The sequence below is a fragment of the Rattus norvegicus genome, chromosome 5 (genome assembly GCF_021556685.1).
Source record: "Rattus norvegicus strain SHRSP/BbbUtx chromosome 5, alternate assembly SHRSP_T2T, whole genome shotgun sequence".
NCBI lineage: Eukaryota > Metazoa > Chordata > Mammalia > Rodentia > Muridae > Rattus > Rattus norvegicus.
The window spans coordinates 116,341,611-116,366,760 of record NC_141538.1 but is presented as its reverse complement, the minus strand read 5'-3'; the positions used below and the strand labels follow the sequence as shown (position 1 = coordinate 116,366,760).

General features: G+C 42.9%; 1 protein-coding gene across 26 annotated transcripts in view; it reads right to left on the bottom strand.

Moving 5' to 3' along the window:
• The window catches only part of Fggy (FGGY carbohydrate kinase domain containing), a 395,164-nt gene that overhangs the window by 261,946 nt on the left and 108,068 nt on the right, over positions 1–25,150 (bottom strand). The window lies entirely within an intron of this gene.

Here is a 25,150-nt window from a genome sequence, read left to right as displayed (position 1 = left end):
TTTGGCAACATCCAAAGCTATTTTTTTGGTTTTTTTAGAAACTGGAGCTGGAGGGATGAGCAGCAGAAACTGAGGCTTAGCATCCTGCACTGCTCAGCAGAACAGCCATCAAGAATACCTGGTCCCGAATGTCAGTAGTGCTAGTTCAAACATCCCAAATGCTCACTGCTTCCTGTCTCTTCCCCTCCTCCCACTGAGCTCCACAGAGCAGAGTGCACTGGAAAGTCATTTTTCACAAGGTACTCAGAATCTAGTAGGAGAGACAACCACACACTGAAACAATTACCACTCAATGAGACTGGATGGCAGCCCTGGTGACAAGCTTTGAAGTGAGAGAACCCTAGGTTCGAAAGTATTTTCTACCTGAACGTCTTCTGGACTGAATGGGGAATTACAACACTGGACCTGCTCCACTTCCTACTGCTGTGACTGCTGCCAGTCCGCTGTGATCACTGCTGCTATCTATCAGATCTGTGGGGCAGGGATCCCAATCGGATGGGAGGCTGAAGGGACAGGGAAGCAGGCGTATTTATGGCTCTTGCAATATGCTCCTTAGGAGGAATACAATCCCACCACTTATAGTGCTTGGACACCAAATTGTAAGGGGTGTTCTGACAGAAATTCTCTCTCTCCAGATACCAAATGAATATCCTATAACTCAATTCTAAAGTTCCTATATGCAGGTGAGAAAGAGCTCACAGGTTAAATTGCAGTCTTTTAAGATTAAAGTCATTCAGCTGTCATCAGAAAGTGTTGGCATCCTGAATTAGCACCTAGAAATTTACAAGTGGCTCACGGAACTCAACAAAACAATCTATTTACATTTAACTGGTTATTTTAAAGGATATAAATGAAGAACCTGGTGGAGAGAGACATCTGAAAAGATACATAGGAAAGCCACAGAGCATCCCTTTCCTCTACAGTACACTGCCAGAAGCTATGATATATTCACCACCGTGGAAGTTTCTCAAACTCCCTCTAATAGGGACACTGGGGGGTTGGGGAGTGGAGCTCTATGATCAACAATCTCTACTGCTTCTGCACTTGTGGAGTGTGGGGCGGGGATGGGACTGATGTAATAGTTGAAAGTTCTAAGCTTCTAGCCATGGCTTGGACTTCCCAGAGCATAGTCCTCAGTTCTTTCTAAATGACCCACAACGCTACCCTGTGTTACCTCATTAAAATAAGCAGTGTTCCTGTCACCCAGGGCATCCCAAATGATTAAGGATTTCTATGTCACTACATAGGATGTTGTCAAACAGTAGAATAAAGGATGATCTGAGCTTGCCTAGCACTGGGGTGATGTAAAGGTTTTAGAGTCTCTATGCCAGAAGCCAGAGGCAGAGACTAAACATGTATGCCTTAGTAAGCTGCAGCTCCTAAAAGAAGGCATGGCCCTTCTTCATCCATTCTCCATTTTGCAGCCCAGAAGAAGCTATGTTAAAGCCCATCTGAGACCATGTAAACAAAGGCATCACCTCGATTACAGCACACCTGACCATCCTCCATAGTCATGGCTCCATACTGTGGGTACAACCAACCTAAAGGAGGATATTTGAAAAAAATCCCACTGTGTCTTCATTGAACACTGAACACACATGGGCTTCTTCCTTATAACTATTGCCTATAAAATATAGCAATTTCTATATTGTCCTTACATTTTATTGCATAATGTCTGTGAATGTAGAGAGGTTCACAATCTACCGTATGAAAGTTTCCAAGCAAACACTGTCCTACTTTATATAGTAGAATTGAGAAGCCTTGGGTTCTGGCATCTGGGGTTGATCATAAAACCAGTCTCTTGTAGATATTGAAGAAAATCAATACAGTGCACAAACCCTGGAGGTTCCAAGATGCTTGAGTGGAAAGTGTTTGCTGCCAAACTATCAAAACTAGAGAAATTCAATCTTAATTTATGCCAATGCTATGATGATAATATAAGCCTACTCATATAAAAATATAGAGGTCAGAGGTGAAAGTCAACTAAATAAAAGCTGCTAGCGTAGAACAAAACACAAGCAGAAGGACAGAGTGAAAAAGAACAGAAGGAGATACACACCAATGGATCATGTATCCCAGGGCAATGTCAGGGAGTGAGATGGAGATTCAGAGATCAGCCAGGCAACAGTGGGTCATGCATGACATAGTGACTCATTTCCTAAAGGATGTCATAGGAATCATTTACTACAGGATGCAGAATGCTACTGAAAAATCTCAAATACTTATATAATATCAGATCCGTGTTTATAGATAACAGGAGGGGGATACAGGACTAATGGTCACATTGGTAACTCACCAGTGAACAGTGGCATTTCAATTCGTAGGAGTACATGGTAAATTCGTGGACTCTGATAGACCTGTATATATAATCAAGTACATTCCAGCAACCTTTAGTAATACAGGGAAAAGATCTACTGCTGTTTACTGTAGACAAGAGATGAAAACAACCATCTCTCATTCACCTATGCATCTATCCATTCATCATCCACCAATCACCCTCATACTGGAGAAGAAATTCAGTTAAATAAAACTTCAATAATAATAATAATAATAATAATAATAATAAAGATTACAAATATAATTGGTCCTTGTCAGAAATAATTTTCCATATGGACTTGGTCCAGTTCCTGAAAGAGCCCTTATCTGACCTAGCAGTAAGCATACATGCAGGGCCCACAAACAGATCTGACACCTATAGAAACCACCAATGTCTCTAAATACATAAAACATCTCACTGCTCTGGAAATATTTACCAAAAAGACAAGCAATTACTCTAAAGTCAGCACATGAGGGGTTGCGTAGAGCCTGTCAAACAGAGCATGTGGGTCCTACTTCCAAGGCCCTGTAGAATTACTCTATTTGGAATGGAAGTGGGTATGGACAGTGCTGTAAGAATTGGCAGTGCTCCAGTTAGTTATCACAGGGCAGGAAAGCCCCAGTAATTATTTTCTCTTTAACTATGGTGCATTCTTTGCCAGTTAATTCTTGGCTTTTTTTTTTCTAAATTTGGACCAGAAAATTAGCTCACTACATAAAAAAACTGAAGATCCTAGACCCAGCCACTTACAGCCTGGGGCTTACTCCCGATTGCTTTTTAAGGAATGAGCAGAGGGCAGGAAATGGCATTTTTGATTTGGATGCTATTTAACCACAGGAGAGAAAAGTCTCCCTTCGGCTCTGAAACAGAACCATGCAGCCTTAAAATTCTTTGGAAACAATTTAGGAAATGTTGCTGGATCAAAGAATCAAAGAAAGAACTATGGGCTGAGTTGAGGAGGCAGTGACACCACCACCACCACCACCACCGAAGACAACAACAACAAAAGCAACAACAGCAACAACAACAAAAGCAACAACAACACACTCACAACTCTGGATCTCCCAAGCCGTGTGAATTCAAACCCGAGAGTCCTGAGACCCAGAGAGCTGATATTGACATACTCATTAGCTCAATCAGAAATGTCCGAGTGTGCTTGTGTGCACACCTTGTGTGTGCATGGGTATACATGTATGTCTGCTGAAAATAGCCCGGAATAAGAAGAAAAGGAGTATCATAGTGGCGGCTGGCTGAGGTGGGGAGCAGAGGTCACGAGACAGCAGGCTGCAGGCAAATGACTTCAGCCCTAGAAAGGCAAACTCCATATTCCCTGATAACTGCATTTTGAAGATTGTCTTTTCGGGTCTGTTTTGATCAAATTCCCAGAATATGTTTTCATAAACTCAATAGCATCAAATGAATGTGATTGACAAGTGAAACAGAAATGAATCCAAGGGAAAACAAGTTGATAAACTAGTAAAATATAAAATAATATTTTACTTCTTTGAAGATTTCTGTAATCCTATGAACCTTAAATTTCTGCATACGTGTGTGTGTGTGTGTGTGTGTGTGTGTGTACACGTGCGTGCTTGCGCGTCGCATGCATGCACATGCACTAACTACTAAGTTGATAGTCTGGAACAAAAAAACAAAAACCTAGAATTATTACCATTAATTTCTCCAAGACTTCCAGGGAAATGGCCTCTCAATGCATGTACCCAAGTCACCGTGTCCTGTCACCTCACCTGACTTCACACATTCAGTGGGGCAGGCATCTGAATGAACTGAACTCCTGCACTTCATTTGCTTTCACACAAATGAGGGTGGTCCGCCTTGGGCATCAGTCCCTCTTGGCCTGGGATCCCCAGACTTGCCCAGATAGAGATAAGCACTGAAACAGCAGTTAGAGTCCCCCCTTTTGACATAAGCAAGCAGAGCTAAGATGGTCACTAGGTACTGTAGGGCAGCACAGACACAGAGGCGAGGGACCCGCACCTCACCTGTCCGACTCACAGGCTCTTCTAAAACAGCCTCGTGTTCTACTCAGTGCTTACTTATCTCAACAGCCACCGCCATGGACCCAGAGGTGGGCCAGGCCTCAACCCAACCCCAGCTGCATGACCTTGGGGATAGCTGCCTAAGTATAAGTCTTACCTGAAAGATTGAGTCATGGCCGGTACAGGTTAACTCAGTTCATGCCAGTAAAGCATTTTGCAGTGTCTCACATGTCACGAGGACTCAGTGTATGTTCATATTATTCTGAGAATACTGCATAAACTTTAAAGACTTCAAGCAATTAGCAGCAAATCAACCCTTGGCACACCTTTCTGATACCATAGTACCCACAAGCAATGCCACAGACACTGGAATTTTGGGATAACCTGTACTAAGGTATGCTTTCATTTGCAAGTAGGACGTGTGGCCATTCATCATTGGGAACCTGAAGACCTGAAGACCTAGAATTAATCCAGCTGAGTTCAACTATCATTACTAAATGTGTTACTGTAGGCAAGTCGTTTAATCATTATGACCCTTAGTCCCCTTGTCTATAAGGAACCGTGTGTGTGTGTGTGTGTGTGTGTGTGTGTGAGACAGAGAGAGAGAGAGAGAGGGAGAGAGAGAGAGAGAGAGAGAGAGAGAGAGAGAGAGAGAGAGAGAAAGAATGCCTGTATGTATGTGGCCTGATGCGCATGGGGGTATGCAAGCCAGAAGTTGGTAGTAGGAGTCTACGTCAGTTGCTCTCCACGCTATTTTCTGAGCCAGGCTATTTCACTGAACCTGAAGATCACTGACTTGGCTAAGCTGCTGGCCAGGGAGCTCCAGAGATCCTCCCGTCTGTGCTCCACCCAGTCCTAGAATTATGGATATGCACTGCCATGCCTAGGTTTTCACACAACTTGAAGGACCTGAACTTAGATCCTCGTGCCTGCTCAGCAAGCACTTTACTGACTGAGCCGTCTCCCTAGCCCCACTGTAAGGATTTTTAATAACATAATGTTAAATACAATAACGGCTAAGTGTATGTTCCTCACCATCATAATAGAGCCCTGAGAAATTATTATAATTGGGAAACATTATACAGCTGCTCTAGAGTCACCTCCCAACAGATGGACACATAGCTGAGGCAGAAGTTACCAAGGAATCCAATTACACTTGGCAAGTGTGACTACCCCGCCCCCATCCACACACTGAGCAAACATCAATAGTTGACTGCTGTTTCTCTCTTAGCAGAGACTGAATTTCCCCATCCCTCCACTGTGCTCCAGACCACAGCTCACAACTCCAAAGAACTGACTAATTTATCTGCCATCCCCTGTCTGTAGCCAGCATCCCTTGTTAGAGATGAGAGAGTCAAAGACCACTGAGGTTAAACAAGGCACTTGCCAACGATCTCAGATACTAAGTAACCATTCCAGCCCTGGAACAGAAACAGGCTCCCTCTCACAGTGTTATTTTCACTCCACCTCCATGCACTCCAGCTCTCAACTGCCCAAACACACTAGCAAAGTGATGCAAGGTACTGTGGTAGCCTTGTTCCCCTTCTCAGACTGCTGCTTTGCTTAGCAGATCGCTTGTAATGGACTTCTGACAGGCTCCCTCCTGTGACAAGTAAAGGCAAGAAACTATGAATTGTCTCAAATGCATTAATGGAATATGTAGCACTTTACACATCTCTGGCCCAGTCTTGCCCGTGGGAGAGCATAAGCAAAGGAAATTCTCCCAGGGCAGAAGCTACATCCAGAGCAAAGCTAGAACAAAGTGAATTGTGCCAGCTAAGGAAGGAAACACACATGCACAAGGCAACTGACTGGCCCCTCAGCCATCTCCTGTCTCATGAGTCATAAATAAATGGCACCTCTGCCACTCGTGCCACAGGCAGATTCTCCGCTGCCCGCAGGCATCTGCTTCAGTCAGCAGGGAAGAATCCCATAGTGCACTGGTTTCAACTGAATGTCTTTGGGGAGGGCAGGGCTAGTACCCAGCTGCTGTTTGCAGACAGGGAGGCGCCTTCTCACCTGCCCTGGGTACCCTCTGTGGACCTGACTCTCCAGCTGTCCCTGTGGCTACAGAGTTTCCTTGCCTGACTCAGAATATTAACGTACCCTCCCTCCAAACGAAGAATTTAAAAACAACAACAACCACTTTGTTTATTGGTATCTGACGAGGAGAGGATGGTAGGCATAGAAAACAAGACTTAGTGGTATTGCAGGTGGTACCATCTGTTGCAAAGTTTTTGTTTCAATTACAAGTCTGGCAGTAAGTGGGGCATTGAAAATAAATAAAAATCAGGCAAATAATCGCCAAGCCTATATATGTACTGCTTAGCCTGGCTAAGAAAGATGTAGCCATCATGGGGCCTTCTCGAGGTTAAACCGTGGCTCTCTGAATTATCACAACCATCTCTATCCACCATTTCAACAAATAATCACCAGAGCTGACTAAGGATTTATCTGATCATTTATTTATCCATCCATCCATTTATTTATTTATTTATTTTGTGTGTGCATGTAGTATATATGTAAATTCCTGTGCATGCAAATACACATGTGCATGAGTGTACATATGTAAAGGCAAGATGCTGTTGTCCAATGTCTTCCTCAATTCCTCCCACCTTTTTCTTTATAGTGTCTATCATTGAATCTGTAATCACTGATTCAGAGAAGAAAGCTGGCCAGAAAGCTCAAGACATCCTCCTGCCTCTACGTCCGCAGTGTCAGGATTACATGTACCTACCACCATGCCTGGAGTTTTACATGAGTATTAGAAGCAGAATCCATGTCTTATCTTAGACAGCAAGTGCACTTTACAAATTAAGCCATCTCCTGGCTTCCAACTAAAGTTTTAGCCATATTTCTAGGCACTGCAGAGAAAGCAGTAAGGCCATTGACTTCAAGAAGCCTAGACTATATTTGAATGGTTCAGATTCACCTCCCAAAATCACAGAATTAAGCAATGTGTTTCTGGAAAGTAGTAAACATCTTAAGAATATGAACTTGCTGATATATAGTTAGTCATGTGAAGCAGAGGCTCAGGTGAGGCCTCTCTGGAATCTTCTGGAGTAAGACTGGCTGGAAGAACGTTACGAATACATTTACAAAGTGCTAATATGTGGAGGTAATGCTATTATTTTGGACGACAGTCTACAGCTTCTTTCCCAAGCCTAATTGCCTCCCTACCTCCATCTCATTCTCTCTACCTCCCTTTGTTCTAGATACCATCATGGCAAGACCTCAATTCCACCTGACCCTGGCAATGCCATCCCTTGTGAGTTGTTAGAGACAGAAATAAAAATTGCTGGGACTTGGAGTTGCTAAGTTAAGAAAAAGTACACAGGAGTGCGGGTGCATGGGCAGCAGCATAGCAAACACCTTCTGCACATAAGGCAGTAGAGGTCTAATGGTGACCGGAGACAGAGTAAGCCGATCTCTAAGAAGTGCTACCCACAGTTCCACAGAAAACCTCAGAACCAGTTTCAAAATTTAAAAATTATAAACTCTTAAGTTTTATTCCTTGGCACTGTGTAAAATAAATACCCCAAATCTCAATTCCATTATTTTGATCTAAGGTCCATGCTATAAGGATAAGCCAGATAACATTTTTTTTAAAAAAAAAATGAAAAGAACTAAAATAATTACAATTAAAAATCACGTTCTAGAACCTGGGGCAGAAAATCTCTTAGGGTGCTCCATGAACCAGAAGCAGATGAGACTGAAGAAAAGTTGCAAGGGGAGATACCGTAAGACTAGATGCAGGATCAAGAAGATATCAGAATGTCAACCACAGTTGACAATGTGACACCGGCACCTGTGGTTGCCCAAGCTCACATGCATACACAAACATGGGCAGAGAAGCACATCAGGCACAGGGAGGGCCTTATCAATGAAGGGTTACTAACTTTTCCACACCACTAAATGTAATACACCTTAAAGATTCTTGTACTGCCACCTTGACCCCAGGGATCCCAGGCTCACCGCCTTAAGAATGCGGACTTCAGAGAAGTAGTTTCCTTTGACAAGATCACCTTGGTCTCTTCACCCTCAGAAGTACTCCTAGCTCGTCATGGACTCAGATACAGTCTCTATGACAGGTTCAAGCGACACTTTTTATATCGGTACATTTGGAGTAAGGATTAAGACAAGAGGAAAGAACCCTCATATACCTGCTCATTTTGATTACAGGGAGAGGTTCTGCCATGCAAAAGGCCCAATGATGCTTCTTATATCTGGATTTCCTCATTCTGGGTTTGGTGAGCTAACTAAGAGCAAGTGGAGATTTCCTACGAGAAGTGTAGTCTGAGTAAAGACTATCAGACTACCTGTCATTGCACGGTCAGTGAAGCCCCAGGGTTTACTAGTATGCTTACAGACAAGGAGAGCAATTTCTTAATAGCTTAGCAGACACACACACACACACACACACTCACACACACAGACACACTCACACGCACACACACACACACACACACTCACACACACACACTCACACACACACTTTAATTTCAATGAGGCGTTCACGGTTGGATTCTTTCAAATCTATGGCTCCTGCAGTCTCTCTCTCCCTACTTTTCACACCTCCTTTACTTTCCTCTCAACAAACCAAAATATAGAGGCTCTAGAGGCTGTGATTCTATTTTCTGAGCATACACTACCCCTGGGCCTTTCTCAGAATGCCTCCTGCCACCAGGAAGCAAGCTCACATCTCTGTCTGTGTGGACAGAAGGATGGGTTCTAAACTCATCCTAGACATTTAGAGCTGACGTTTTGTTGGTAGTGGTACAGAGCTGGAGGCTGCCCTGCCCACCATGGAAGGATTAGCTGTGTCTACAACCTCTTTCCTATGAGGCCAAAAGCACTCCTCTCCTCACTTTTACCCAGTATCTCCAAAGACACCCAACTCATGGACCAAAGAAAAGCCTGGAATGTTGCTGGAGAAGAAGAGTTAGCATCAGATGAGAGTCAGGACAGACTAAGGACAGAAACATGTCAGCTTGATGCACAGTAGAGCAATCTCCAGGTCCCAGGAGCTTCCGTCCAAAAACCATGGCAGCTGGAGCAGAGATAAGAAAGCAATGATATAGGTTTGGCTTGGTTTGAAACAGGACATAAAAATAGTGTAATCTCATAGCCCACTTTTAAAATGCACAGAGGTTAAAACAGCCCCTGGCACATAGAAAATATCCTAAATGTGTTTATTTAATCAATAGATAGTTAATTAGGAAGTAGGCTACAGGGAATGCTGATTAAGCATAGTTTAATAACAGCTGGACCAGAGATCAAAGTACCATCAACAAGTGGCTATTTTGGGAGAATCCACAATTGGAGTTCACTGAGGTACCAGTATATAAGCCAATAAAGTAATAAAAGAGCTATTCTGATAATAACAGTAATAACTACCATTCATTGAGGGTTTACCATGTGCCAGACGCTTGACTAAAGGCTCCACAGGCATCATTTCATTAACCTTCATGAGGATCCCACAGGGGAATTACTGCTCTAATTTTAAAAATTAAAAACAAACAAACAGACTCAGATAAATGAGCCTACAGGCTCAGACCCAGAAGAGTCTGATTTCAAGGTCCGCACTTAAACTACCACAGCTGCACTCTTTTGTGTCATAATTCCCAAGAATTCTTAAAGTCTTCTAATTAAATTGAACTCAGACCTTCAAGTATCAAGGAACAGGCTCCTTCCCTCCACGCCCCTCACATGGATGGCTTAATCCAAAAGCAAGTTACTCTTTAAATGAAGCGAAGAACAAGACCATCAACCACGTGCTTCCATATCATCCCAAGACAGCTGCCAGTCACAGTGTATTAAAGAAAACACCAACGACTGGCAAGAGAAGACAGCCTGCAGAACCCCCTTTCTGGAGGTTACTAGGGAGGGGCCTATCTGCTAGGCTAGATGAACACAGCTTCCAGCAGAAGCAGACAACCTCTAGGACCCCAAGCAGAAATAGGACCCACAGAGCAGGCCCCTGGCTCTGAATCAGTTTTGCTTACTTTCAGAGGTATAGGATGCCTTGCCTGACCATAGTTGTAAATGCTCAGTGCCTCGGTGTAAACTCCAGTCACTGTAACTAGGCTGACTTCACCTGTGTGGAGAAGTATTTAACACAAGGGAGAGCTAATAATGTGTAAGGGAAGAAGCTTTCAGAACCCTTGGAGTCCTCTCGGAGCGTCACTGTGGATCTAGTAGTACTGAAACGGAAAACTGACACTCCAATCAGGTCATGAGAAGAGGTTAGCTATGAGGCTCTCTAGGGAGAACTCTGGCTGAAGAACTCCACCTTTCCTCAGATTATTATCATTTAAAATCACTGGCAAGTGATCTTGTTATTTTTGTATTGAAGACAAATCTGGCCTTTGCAGTAAAACCGCCAGGGTTCAAATGGACACTATGCTATGTAACCTGATAAATTAAAATGTTCCCCCCAAATCTTAATTTCTGCATCTATAAAACAGGCAGAATAATGACGGTTTAGTTGTATTGCTTCCAAACCTAGGCAAGGGACGAAATAAAGCTTGGGGTAGGAAGAAAGACATTTTAAAAACTGTTTGGACTAATTCAAATGAGATTTATAGTAGACTTCTGAAGACATAGTGTCAATTTGCCAGACGTGAACAATCAGCCAAGATTCAGTACCATGCTGAATTGCAATAGCCAAGAGGGGGCAAGAATTTGAACCTGAGACTTGGTGATACAAGATGACTTTGAAAAAGCTGAAGCCAGTGTGCAGTGCCCAGTCGGAGTTTAAAGAGCACACTGGGAAACGTTACTTGGAAGTTACTAGTCCTAAATTAGAAAAACAAAACCAAGCCACATACAGTTATTCCAGAAAGACTATTTCTGAAGAAGTTGCAAGCCAAAAGGCACATCTGGAATACAGACTTCTTCATTTGGCCCCCACAGAGAACTAAAGAAAATGTTGAGCCAATATAAAAAAAAAAAAAACTAAAGATAGTAGAAACAAAACAAAACAAACAAACAAACAAACAACAACAAAACCAGAGTATCTAGTTGTGAAAAACCAGTGCCCTACTTCTGGAAACTGACAGGGCTCATTCCAAGAGCCCCAGGGGCCCCTGTCCAGGACTGTCAGCATTTACACTGTGAGCTGTGCCTCTCATACTATGGCTTCTTGCATTCTACAAGAACAGAGGTTTGAGTCTTCTGCTGTACAAGCCTGGACGGATGAAGAGGGCATAGCTCTAAGATAGGTAGCCTTTAAAAGCCAGCACAGGAAGATTCTAGAAGAAACCTCTGAACCATTAGTAGCATAGAAGACAAGGACTTGAGGCTCCAATCTTCTTTATTTAGTTTGTGGTCTGTATCCCTGTCTTTCAAATAAGTAAACTGCTTCAGCTTTAGGGTAAAAATAAAAAATCCTAACTGTAAATTTAAGTGCTTCCTATAGTCTTTAGTACAATGATCCATATCACCATGACACTTCTCTGCTGATTTCTGCCATTACCTCTTACCTCTTTCTACTGCTGCCTCCCAACAGACTTTCCATATAGACTTTTCTCTATGTAACCCTGGCTGTCCTAGAACTCTCTATGTAAACCATGTAGGAGCTCAAACTCACAGAGATCTACCTGTCTTTGCCTCCTAAGGGCTGGTCCTTTAGGGGTTGGGCCATCATGCCCAGAATGACTCATTAAAATGTTAACTCTGTCATGCTGCCTTTTTGCCCAAACTCCTCAGGATCCTACTGGACTTAAGGAAAATTCAGAATCCAGAACACACTCTCTTGTAACTTATAAGACCTCCCACCTCTTCGGGAAATATTCTTATAGCCATTGTTGCTTGCCATGCATAATGCACGTGCTTCTCGATTCAAGCAGGCCGAGGCTCTTGCTGCAGAGCTCTTTAACTTCCTCTTTCTACAGAGCCTGTGTGTCCATCGCCCCTTTCTTTCCTCTGATTCCTCCCTGTTCCAGTGTTAGCTGTCTAGACAGTACTTGTAGCTATCCACATGTGGCCCACTTTCTACCCTGTTTCCCTCTGTATTTCCTTCAGAGTGGGATTGCTTTTATTTGCCTATTTGATTATTTCTGTTCCAGCCCCCAACCCACCCAGAGTCTATAAAAGGAAGGTCTTTGACTACCTCTGTGGAAGTCTTCACCTTCAATCAATGTTGTAAATGAATGCATTGATTGAAATGAAGGGACTAATGAACACGTTGATTCTGTGACATCTGAGTGATTTGGGAGAACAAATATTCATCACAGTCCATGCTCACCTAGGTTCCCCAGAAGGGGACCAAGGAGCAGGCGCTTTTATGTAGTAGTACTCTACTAGAGAGCACAGTCACAGGGAGCAAGGGGAGGGATGTACGAAAGGAGGAGGGGCAAGACAAACTTGTTTTCATGCAGATCTCACTGACAGTAAGTGATTTTCCATCCAGTAGAAGCAACCACAATCCCACGAGTGAACCACAGAAGAAAATGGATCTCAGAGCCATCCATAATAAAGTGATGGGGAGGGAGCATTATGTACATTTGGGCAGAGTGAGATCCAGAGCTTTCACTGGCCAGCAACTTCATGGTACCTAAAGGACGCACATAGCATGGGCTGAGACCTTTCCTTTGCCATCCTCCTCGGGAAAGCTATAACAGAGCATCGTGAGTCAGACACACCTCAGCTCTAGGAAAACGATCTGTCTATGGTGACTCACTTATCACCATATTATGGAGAATGGAAATCATGTAATAGTGTGAGCAACAGCATACCAGAGAGAGAGGCAACACAGCTGTAAGAGTAGATGCTCTTAGGGGCCTGAGAGGGAAGTACAACGTTGCATCAGCTCTGTGGACCCAGAAATCAAAGATGTATCCACAAGATGAAGACATGGAAAAGGACAGAGATGGCAGCATGAAGGACTCTGACCCGTGTCCATACAAACAATGATAGCAATGAAAGATTGTCCCTTAGAATAGAATAAGAGTTTATGCTATGTAAATATTGAGAAAAAAGCATGGGGTTGCCATAAAGCAAGCTGAAAGGGGAATGAGCAAAGATAAGATGTGTGCTGTATTCACAGGTATCACAATCACATCGCCACTGTTACCATGTTTGCTTCCAAATAAAGTGAAACAAGGACTCAACCCTACCTCTGCTTGAAACCCCACTTCTAAACGAAATGCAGTGAGATTGCAGCAGAATAGAAAATACTACATCTTGTTGACTCTTTTTGCCCTAATGCTAATGGATTTGGTACTAATGGCAGAGCTGATAGAATGCTCATGGGAAAGTTCTGCAGTCATGCCCAGGTTCACATCCTAGTCACCCCCTATGCCTAGCAACTATGAGGAATGACATGGTCTTCTAGGTCCCAAGGATACAGTCTTTGGAGTGGGAAGAATCATCTTCTTCATGGGAAGAAGTACTCCATACATACATACTGCAAAATAGCACTCTTGAACCTTTGACTAAGCTAAAGGACATGCAAACTAGTGGGGAAAGTTGGTGTTGATAAGAGAAGAGCCCTCTGCCAACTGCTTAAGTCAGATTCACCGAAACCCTGTATAGAGCTTCTGTTCCCACAACAGACTTACACTGTCAGATCATAAGAGAAAAACCCACTGTCTACTTCTCTGATCTCCTGTGAGTATTAACTGGGACATGAATGCATTTCCCATGGCCCTGAGGATACACCATGATAACAACCCTTCAAGCCCAAGGAGATACTGCTGTGTTGGTATTCTTTGGGCCCTCTCCTCTCCCCTTCCCCCCTCTCCTTGTCACACCACCAGACAGCTTGAAGAGTAGCTGAGGCTCCATCACTCAAGGCCTGGAAGCACTTATCCCTTCAGTCCTTTCCTGTCGAAACCATCTACAGCTCAGCTCCTGGGCCTCTGACAGAGGAAAGCAGTCCATATGAGGGGCAAATGAGAGAGTGCTGAGATTTTATAAAATCCACACCCCACTTTCACATGGCCCCACAATGCCCATCAGTTTGTGCTTTTCTAACAACCAGGAAAAAATAATAGTCTCTCTCTCTTTCTCTCTCTCTCTCTCTCTCTCTCTCTTTTTCTCTCTCTCCCTCCCTCCCTCCCTCGCTCTCTCTTGCACTCACACGTGTGAGTGTGTGTGTGTGTGTGTGTGTGTGTGTGTGTGTGTGTGTGTGTGCGCGCGTGCGTGTGTGTTAGCTTTTAGACACTTCCTAGAGGATGGATTTAAATACAGGCTGAGCTGGAGGGAAATCTGAGGACAAATGAGAGATTAGGCATACAGGGATTGAAAAAGAAACTGGGCTAATTATAAGAACAAAAGCAGCCAAATAAGAAAACCAAAGCCCAGTGAGGGCTGCTTTGGCTAAAGTTGCAAATAAGATCAAATGATTCCTGGTGTTCTAGTTCCTGAGCTCGAGAATGCCCGTCAGAGGCTCTCACCAGCTTAACAACAGACTCCTATTTCAAGCAGGAATCAAAGCGGAACAGGATTCCTGTTCAGAGTGCCTGAAAACCCAAGAAGAAGCTGGTCTCTGAGAGTCTGAAGGAATTCAACTATTCCCACAAGCAGGCCATTTGTTTTTATGTCTCCTTTTCAGTGGTTGTGTCTGAAATAAGGACAGACAGTTCTGGTGAGAGGAAGAGGGATGGAATAGTATAGAAAAATTAAGAAAATAAAGCATAAGCACGTGTCTTTAGCAAATGTATGTGTGCCTCTGTACATGCATATACATTTATAAGGCAGAGAGGAGAGAAAAATATTTGAACATGGGAACCCATGTATCCAAACCTCTCCCCCTTTTCAGGTATGAATAACATTGGCTCCATGCCCTTGAAATACTAATGCTGTTTTGTAGCAAGGTCAAAATCTCTTGACAAGGGTGTTCCAAAAACAGCAAAGGGATTCCGGCTACCATTTCAGTAAAGATTAAATACTGTGTTTCTGATGGCATACATAGTATATTTTATTCTGGGCTGCTTAAAAATATTTTTTGGGAAGCCCCAAATACAAGCAAGATAGGAAGAAGGGAAGAGAATTCCTTTGGGGCGAACCCCCAGGGCCCAGGAGCCAGCTCACTGCTGTTGATACATCCTTCCTTCTCAACGGAAGAGCAGTGTCCAGAGCCCAGAGGCTCACCCGAGGCAGCAGCACTGTGCTAGCCATTTTTTGTTCCATTAGACACACACCTGGTCTCCCGAAGAATGCTGGGCCAGGACAACCTTCCTCCCCCAGTATCCACAAGAGGACAAAGAAATGTTCAATGTACCAGACCGGAAAATAGCACAGCAATGTAAGAAAGAAAGAAAAAGCTTTCTCATGCTTTGCTCTGAGCACCATGAGCTAAGGAAGAGAAACAACTTCCATGTAAGCAGGTAATAAATATTCAATTCTACTTGGACAGTTCTTCAAAATTGTGTTTTGGTTCCAAAGGCCATTGTATTAATCCACATTTGGGGGGCAGGGTACAGCCAAGTACAGGGAAGATACATTTTTAATAAGGTCTGTGCCAACACAGGAAGTTCAGAAAGCATACCACAGAGCCTACAGGGGCCTCGCACATGGGGAAGAACGGGTCCTGATGTGAAAGGAGAATAAAGAGAGCAGAAAGAAAAAACATTCCTGGGAAGGAGGCCCTGTTAGGGCCCTGTCAGAATAATTACTAGAATGAATGTTTTTTCTCTCCGTGCCTGAGCCTGTCAGGTTCGGGAGAATCATATTCCAGATAAACTGGCTCAGGGTGAGAGGAGCTGGCTGCTCTCCAAGTATCTGTGGCATTGGAGTTGCTTAACCTGTGCCTACAAGGTAGGGTCTTGTGCCTGTCAGGCCATGGTCTCAGCTACCCATCCTTCCTTTTTTTAAATCTGTGTGATGAGGAACTCTTGCTGCTGTACTGCTGCCTCTCAGTTTCTTGTCCTGAGGAAAAAAAAACCCTGAGGAGATTAGCAACAGCAGGAAGAATGATGAGAAAAAAAGGATGTCTGGAGCCCAATACCCAGGTCAGTGCTGAAGAGAGAATCCAGCTAGCGGGAGGAGGACAGAGGGCTGTGACTGCTTCCCAAGACAGAGGGCAGGAGGCAAAGACTCTGACATCTCTCTTTTCCAGGTCCTTCCCTCTCTCACTGATATCAAGACGTCAGAGAAAGGGTCAACTCTGCAAGACAGCAGATAACAGGGTGACAATGACAAACAGATGTAAGAACAAATTGACTAAAGGGCAAAACAACTAACAACTACAAAATACAATACAGCACCCAGAGTCATGTCTTACATGAGACAACATTTACAAATAAGCAACACACACACACACACACACACACACACACACACACACACTACAGAAATTAAGAGAGTGAGAGAACACAGGAATAACAGAGTGTGGTACAGCTGCTCCTTACTATTTATATCAATACCCACACACAAACAGTCCCCGACAGGGCTGAGTCAGGGGACAGGACTGCAAACCTGTGGCTCCTAGTGGAATCACAGGGATAGGTTCCTTTGAGACTGCTTAAATCTTAATCAAATAATCAACAGGGCCTTGTTTTCTGTGCTTGTGTCATAGTTACCCTGTATTGTTACCCATATGATATATATTCCTGATATCTACTGTCTATTATAGAGTTATCCCTTAAAGGCACACTGCAACCATCTTGCACTCAGACTCACTAGATGACCCCTCGGCACTTGACTTGAAACAAGGAAATCATTGGAAACACATAAAGATGAGAATTCCTGGCACTAATAGATACAGAAAGGTCAGATGCTTGCAGCGAAAACTGAGGATGGCCTGTACTGTCTTCTTATACCCAGCTAAAAACATGTATGTGGGGTAATCAGAACTGTTCTCCCTGCACACATGTGGTGTTAGTTTTATATCAACTTGACACAGTCTAGAGTCATTCGTGGAGAAAGGACATCAGCTGAGAATATGCCCCCACTGGACTGCCCTGAATCCAAGCTGATGGAATATTTCCTTGAGTATTGATTGATGTGGGAGAGCCCAGCCCATGGAGGGTGGTACCATCCCTGGGCTAGTGGTGCTTATTGCTATAAGAAAGCAAGCTGAGCAAGCTATGAGTAGCAAGCCAATAAGCTGTATTCCTCCATGATGTCTGCCTCAGACCTGACTCCAGGTCCATGACATATTGGAGTTCCTGCTCTCATTTCCATCAGTGATGGACTATGATGTGGAAATGTAAGCCAACATGAATCCTTTCCTCTCCAAGTTGCTTCGGTTGTGGTGTTTTACCACAGCAATAAGAACCCACACTACCAGAGCACACGTATACAAACGCACACGTATACAAACGACTATGAAGCACCAAAGGAGTTGATTCTGCAGTTCTACATGATCTCACTAAGTTGTGAATTATTGAACTGAAAATGATAAGTAGTGATAATTAGTTATCAAACTAGATGTTAAAAAATTAAAAGTCCTTGCTAGCAGGGACTGAACTGGCCTTTGTTCTATTATACACTTTTTATTCTTCTTTTGTTTTCTCTATTGTATGGTTTTCTTCATTGAACTTGTAATTAAGAGGAGAGGAGACGGAGTGCTAAATATAAAATTTCTAAAAGAAAAGAAAAACTAGAAACAAAGGCAACAAATAGAAGAACCGTTTATCCCAGCAGGATACCATCCCGAGTGAGTTTCAGGAGCACAGCACAACCTTGCCTCATTATAGACTGAAGGACACATAGTACAGAGTGTTCCACAAGCTTCTGTAGGCAATGACTCTTGAAGACAATTAGTCAGGGCCTGTGGAGTAGACAGAGGTCAGAGAGGTTCATAGGCAAACAGCTCAGGACAGCCCACGTCCCACAGACCTGTTCAGTCTGAATTTACAGACTCAGACCTTCCCCATCCACCCCTAAGAAAATCTCCTCCAGCATTCATTTGGTGTTTACTAGTGAGAAGACGCAAGCAAGCTTCTTCAGTTCATGTCTGACTGTGATGTATGTCCTACTGTGTAGAACAGGCCATGAGAAGAGCGAGAAGAAACAACACCTTGTCATGTTTCACCTCACACGTTTTCTAGGTTCAGTCCTACTCTGGTAACCACAACTGAACAAAGCAAAACAAAATCCTAATTTATGGGATTCTTTACCTTCAAGAATACAATTAACTTGAAAACAGCATCAAAGTAGCAAGACGGCCTAATCATCTCACCTCCCGCTTGCTCACTGTGCTGTTAACAGGCAATGCTTGCCCCTAAATCCTCCTTCTCTGAGCTGCTTTGGCTGCTCCATCTGCTCTTCTCACTCATGCCTTCGGGATCTTGTAATCAAATTCTAATTAAAGTTTAAGGCTTGTAATAAAGAAAACAGTTGAGGAATGCTTTTGATTCAAGGGGCCAACATAACATCTCAGCCGTTTGATAAAATGAATTATATCCTTTGCTTAACAAGCATTTTAAAGATGGGATTGAAATGGGAAGTTCCAAGCTTCCGTGACTTTCCCAGCCACACATTTTATAAATATGCTCATCAGCGTGTATTGCTAAGTCAGCCAAAGATGACATGGAGTACATCTACATGCACGGTGCACATGGAGCTCAGTGACAACACATGCAGCAGAAATGGTACCCAGATACATGGATTTAGGATAGCCAGTGTCTGAAAGACCTCGTCTCCGCCTCCTTTTCCTCCTCCTCTTCCTCCTTCCTCATCCTCTTCTCCTCCCTTTCCTCCTCCTCCTCTTCTCTTCTTTTTCCTCCTCCTCCTCTTCTCCTCCCTTTCCTCCTCCTCTTCTCTTCTTTTTCCTCCTCCTCCTCTTCTCCTCCTTTTCCTCCTGCTCCTCTTCTCCTCTTTTTCCTCCTCCTCCTCCTCTTCTCCTTTTCCTCCACTTCCTCTTCTTCTTCCTCACCCAATCTTATGCCAGACTCAGTCAAATCTACCCGGCTCACATCCTGTAGCTCAGCAGCATGGCTGGGAGGTCAAACAAGTCTAGGCTCCAACAATCCTTCTACTTCAGTTTGCAGAGCTGTACAGAGGATACTGTTAGCCTCTAGACGATTCAAGACCCTGACTGTGTTACTCATCTGTAAGCCACCACCCCATCCCCACAGCTCAAGTATCTTTCCACTCCAGGAGAGTTATTCTGTAATTTATTTCTTGGTCTAATTGTCTGCAGAATTTGAGCTAGAATCTGGAGTACAGACGCTGCCTGCAAATAGAACTGAATTTAAAACCTGAAATGAAAAAAAAGTAGAGCTGAATTTAAAACCTGAAATGAAAAAGTAATTTATTTACAGTGCCCAAAGAACACTTATCAATGAGATGAATGTCCCAGAAGCATTCAGTTCCCAGCAATATATACCTTGTTTGAACTTCTGGGTACAGATCTCCATTAGTTATTAATTACAGAATGACACATCTTGATTAACATTAATAACTGCTATGACAGATACTGCTTGACTTGCTTTGTGTTATTTTTCTAATTCACCTTGTGAAACATTTTCTACAATCATGAGGAAACCAAGGGACAGAAAAATTGAAGTACTTGCCCAAAATTACACTGATATCATTTGGTAGGCCAGAGTTTACAGATGCAGTCCTCATATCCTTCAAGGCCAAAAGCTTGAGTACACCATGTATGATCCGTTCCTCTTTTCTACAAGCATCTCCAGGCATGGTACCTATGTAAGACCCATGCTTTGCAACCCCTCCAATCTGCTGTGTGCCACAGTGGCAGGCGGTCCTTTCTAGTACAGTCTTGCTCATCCTTCAAGGCCTAGCTCAGACACTCCTTATTCTGTGACTTCTGGGAGAGCTGACTACAACTTTGCTACCTTTTGTGACTGCAGAATCTAGAAATTTCTAGACTTGTATTCCAGTGTTTATATCTAAATGGAATGTGCTTTCTTCTAAGGGTCTCCTAAAGCAGGAATAAAGCAGACTTTGGGAAATGTGTGATACTTGGAGATGAGCAGATACACAGTACGGCACAGTCATGTACAAGTCAGTATGGACAAACACCACCTTCCCTGGAATGGCTCAGAGAAAGTAAAAAAGAAAAGAACAAAGGTGCTTAATATCATCACCCCTACTACCACCAACAAAGATCAAAATAAAATAACCACATTTGACATTCTCCCAGAAGCATTCAGTACACTGGCAACTTTTGTTTTGTTTTACCTTTGACTGTTAGTTCTTCCTTAACTTGACAAGGTAAACACTGCCCAGACACAGCAAGAGAAAAGCGGTAGATGAAGACTCGGTAGCACATGGAGATCTGTATCATATCCTGATGTCTGTATCCTAGCACCATGCTAAAGGCCTCAGAGTCTAGCACTTCCATGTGCAGCCCTCATTGCCAATAGTAGAACCACCAGGACTTGCTCCATGCTCAGAACGTCACTAAGACAGGGGCCTCTTGCCTATTCTGGGATTTTCTGGTACGTTCAGCTAAGCCCCCTAGAAGGATATTGCCATTCCCCCTCTCTCCAGGCTCCAGCAACTAGCTCAGTACTCTTCTCAGTTGCCACAGAGCTGTCTCTGTCTACAAGCCCAGAGGCCCTCATGTTAAGAAACCTTACAGATCCACCTCCTATTCCCTAAGCACTAATCTTACCCAGAAGTCTGAGCAGTAAGTATTGATGAGTGCATAGCCACACCTTAACTTCTCTCAAACCTTCCTACAAAACAATGTAATGATGCTAATTGCTTTATTAAACAACTCTACAAAATGCCTACCTAATGAGTAGGACAACTATGGCACACTCATTGTCAGATGGCTGAGAAGCAGCAGACATAGAATATAAGAAGAAATGATTTTGTTCACAGGATACATCTAGCACTAAGCCTTTTGTTCTTAATTCCAGGTTTTGCTCATGTGTTCAAAAAAATAATTGCACTCAAAAACTGTACAACGAAACTTTCACCCCAGATGTGCTGCTAGTGTCTTGTTTTTTTTTTGTTTGTTTTTTTTGTTTTTTGTTTTTTTGTTTTTTTTTTCCATCTAGACACAAGCTAGAGTCATTTGGGAAGAAGGAAGCACCCTTCCCAAATGAGAAGATGAGACTATCTGATTGGTCAGATTGATCTGCAAGCCTGTGGAGCATTCTCTTGATTGATAATTGATGTGGGCAGGCCCAACTCACTGTGGGCGAACACTAACCTCAGGTTAGTGTTCCTAAGAACGGTAAAGGCAGTAAACAGCACTCCTCCATGGCCTCGCATCAAAACAATCATTCACTGTGATCAAGTAGGCTTCATCCCAGGGAGGCAGGGATGGTTCAATATACAGAAATCCATCAACGTAATCCACTATATAAACAAACTCAAAGAAAAAACCCACATGATCATCTCATTAGATGCTGAAAAAGCCCTGGACAAAATACAGCACCCCTTCATGTTAAAAGTATTGGAGAAACCGGGAATTCTAGGTCTATCCCTAAATATACTAAGAGTAATATACAGTAAACTAATAGCCAACATCAAACTAAATAGGGAGAAACTGAAGCAATCCCATTAAAATCAGAGACAAGACAAGGCTGGCCACTCTCCCCTATCTATTCAATATAGCATAGTTGAAGTTCTAAACAGAGCAAGTAGGCAATGAAAGGTGATCAAAGGGATACAAATTAGAAAGGAGGAAGTCAAGATATCACTATTTTCGGATGATATGATAGTATACATAAATGACCCCAAAAAATCCATGAGAGAACTCCAAATGTGGTACATTTCCACAAGGGAGTACTACTCAGCTATTAAAAACAATGACTTGATGAGATTTGTAGACAAACGGATAGAAAAGAACACACATGGAATGTACTCACTGATAAATGGATATTAGCCAAAAAACAAAAACAAAAACAAAAAAAACAAAAACAACAACAAAAACAAAAAAAAAAACAAAAACAAAAACAAAAAAGCAAGCTTGGAATACCCACAATACAACTCACAGACCATATGAAACCCAAGAAGAAAGAGGACCACACCAAAGTGTGGATGCTACAGTCCTACTCAGAAGGGGGAAAACAATCTCGGGAAGCAGAGGGAGAGAGGGATCTTGGAGGGAGAGAGGAAGGGAAGAGAAAAGTGGAGCAAGTTCAAATAGGGGAGGAGATAGGGGAGAAGTACACAGGGTCAGGAATTTGAAAAGAAGTGTGTAGCAGTGGAGGAGGGGGAACTAGGGGTAGCCACTAGAAAGTCCCAGATGCCAGGCATCCAAGAGGTTCTCAGGACCCAAAAGGGAGGACATTAGCCGAAATACCCAACAAAGTGGAAATAGAACCTGTAGAGACCATAGGCAGAGCCCTCTGTTGAGGGATGAGGCCACCCACCCACCCACCTCAAAAATATTAATCCAGAATTACTCCTGTCAAAGGAAATGCAGGGGCAAAGAATGAAGCAGAGACTGAAGGAAAGGCCATGCAGAGACTGCCCCACCAGGGGATCCATCCCATTTGCAGACACCAAACCCAGACACTATTGCTGATGCCAAGTATCACTTACTGACCGGAGCCCGGTTTAGCTGTCCCCTAAGAGACTCTGCCAAAGCCTAACCAATCCAGATGCGGATGCAAGCAGCCAAACATCTGACTGAGCATGGAGATCCCAAAGGAGATTAGGGCAAAGAATGAAGGAGCTGAAGAGGTTTCCAACCCCACAGGAAGAACATCAATATCAACCAACCAGACTCCCCCACCCCAAAGCTCCCACAGTCTAAATCAGCAACCAAAGAGTACTCATGGAGGAACCCATGGCTCCAGCTGGATATGTAGCAAAGAATTACCTTATCTGGCATCACTGGGAGGGGAGCCCCTTGGTCCTGTGAAGACTCAATGACCCAGCATAGGGGAATACTAGGGTGCTGAGGCAGGAATGGGCGGGCCCATGGGGGAGCACTCTCATAGAGGCAGGGGGAGAGGGGAGGAGATGTGGGTTTGTGGAAGGGAAACTGGAAAGGGGGATAACATTTGAAATATAAATAAATAAGACAGCTAATAAAAAATACAAAAAAACCCTAAAAAAATAAAAAAGTTACCCTTCCTTAAACTACACGATAAAAAAGAACAATTGCTAGAAGTGATATGAGAGCAGAAACAGGGGAGAGAGGGAGAGAGGGGGGAAAAGAAAGTGATGTGGAAATTGATTTAGTTCTGTGTTCCTGAAAGTTTATAGTCTAGAGAGGAGCACAGAGACAGACATGTCAAAGTAAACAGAATGTCTTACAACAAGGATAAAGACAGGCTGCCATGAGTATACATGGACGTAGATCTCAGGGGCCTCTTGCTGGTACACTGGTTCCTTCTGTTTCCCAGTCCCAGTCTCCTGTAACACTGTTTAATACTCCAGTATTTTCTTCATTGAATAATCAGATGCATTTAATCCACGAACGCTTACTGAGAGGTTTAGAGGAATAACATGGTTAAAAAGCCCGAATTCCATCATTTAAATCCCAGCAAGACTACTAGCCATGGAACCATGGTCAATCACTCAGCATCTCAACCTCTCAATATTTCCTGCATCCGTACAACAATTCAATTAGGAATAGATGGCAATAGTAATCAGCAAAGATCATGACACAGTCAGCCTGTATTTGACATTAACTATTCTAATAACAACTGAGTGTCTCAAAGACAATCTAACAGTGAGGGTGTCCACCACATCTAGACATTACAACAAGTGCAATGATAAAAACACACTATTCACTTCCAAATATAAGTGAACTATTGAGATGCTATAGGGTTTTGAAAATTTTAAAAACTTAATGTGTTAAACATGTATGTTAGTTGAAATGCATGTTTATTATTCTAAATGAAAAATACCAATACTTTTAAATCTATTACAGTTACTTTCCAATTTATATATATACATATAAATTTACAACTACAATATGCTCAGTCCCCTTGGTGCTGTTCCAATGTCTATGTGTTTGGGGCTGACCAGTTTAGATTGGATAACCTATCAGGAAGCTTTTTCCTGGAGAACTGATTTCACCTCTCAGCAGTCATTAGCCTATAGCTGTTCACCTAGGGAGAGGGACTTGTGAGATTCTCCCATCCACATTTGCATGCCAATTAGTGTTGTCATTATCCAGGTTTTATTCAGTGACTCTATTGTTACTATCTCATGGGAACCACAAAAGTGACCACGGTGGCAAGATATACCAAAAATGTACAACAGTGGCACTTACTCTTGGGCATAACCAACAGCAGTCTACTTGGACCAAAAGGCCTATTCCATAGAGGGAACGCATGCCTAGTACAGTGCTCCAAGCCAAGAACCCGTAGCTGGTGAAGTACTAGAACCTAAGGGAGAACTTCCTACTACCATTTTCCTAAACCAGTATGATTTCTAACTGTAGTCCAAATACTATCATGATACTCATAAATAAGAAAAGCCTCATGCCCCATCAAAGAAGCTTCCCTTTGGAGCAGATGGAAAATATTACCGGAAACCAAAACTGGTCAAAATGCAGAGAACAACTGACCTGGGATGTGCCCATCTCCGGTTGGTATATTTCAAGCAAAACCTAAGGCTCAGGGAACAATATGGGAAATGGGACATAAGGACTAGAAAAACCAGTAGACTGGGACATCTACCATGATAGTGTCTTCTACAAACCAATGACTAAGAAAGACAAAGGAACTTACTAGATAAACTTAGGTGAAATTTCAAGGAGAGGGAGGGTATTGTCTACATGAGGCGAAAATGAAAAAAAAACCCCACAGCTTTTTTGAGTACATGAATTTTAGGAAAAAAGATAAAGTGACACTAAGCAGAAGTATTAATAAAAATTCAGGTTTATAATTTTAATACTCATATCACAGTTTATGTCTAATATAAAAATTAAGAGAATTACATATTATGTAGCATATTGCTACATGCTGTACGTACATCAAGGGTCTTTCAAGAAAAGATTCTA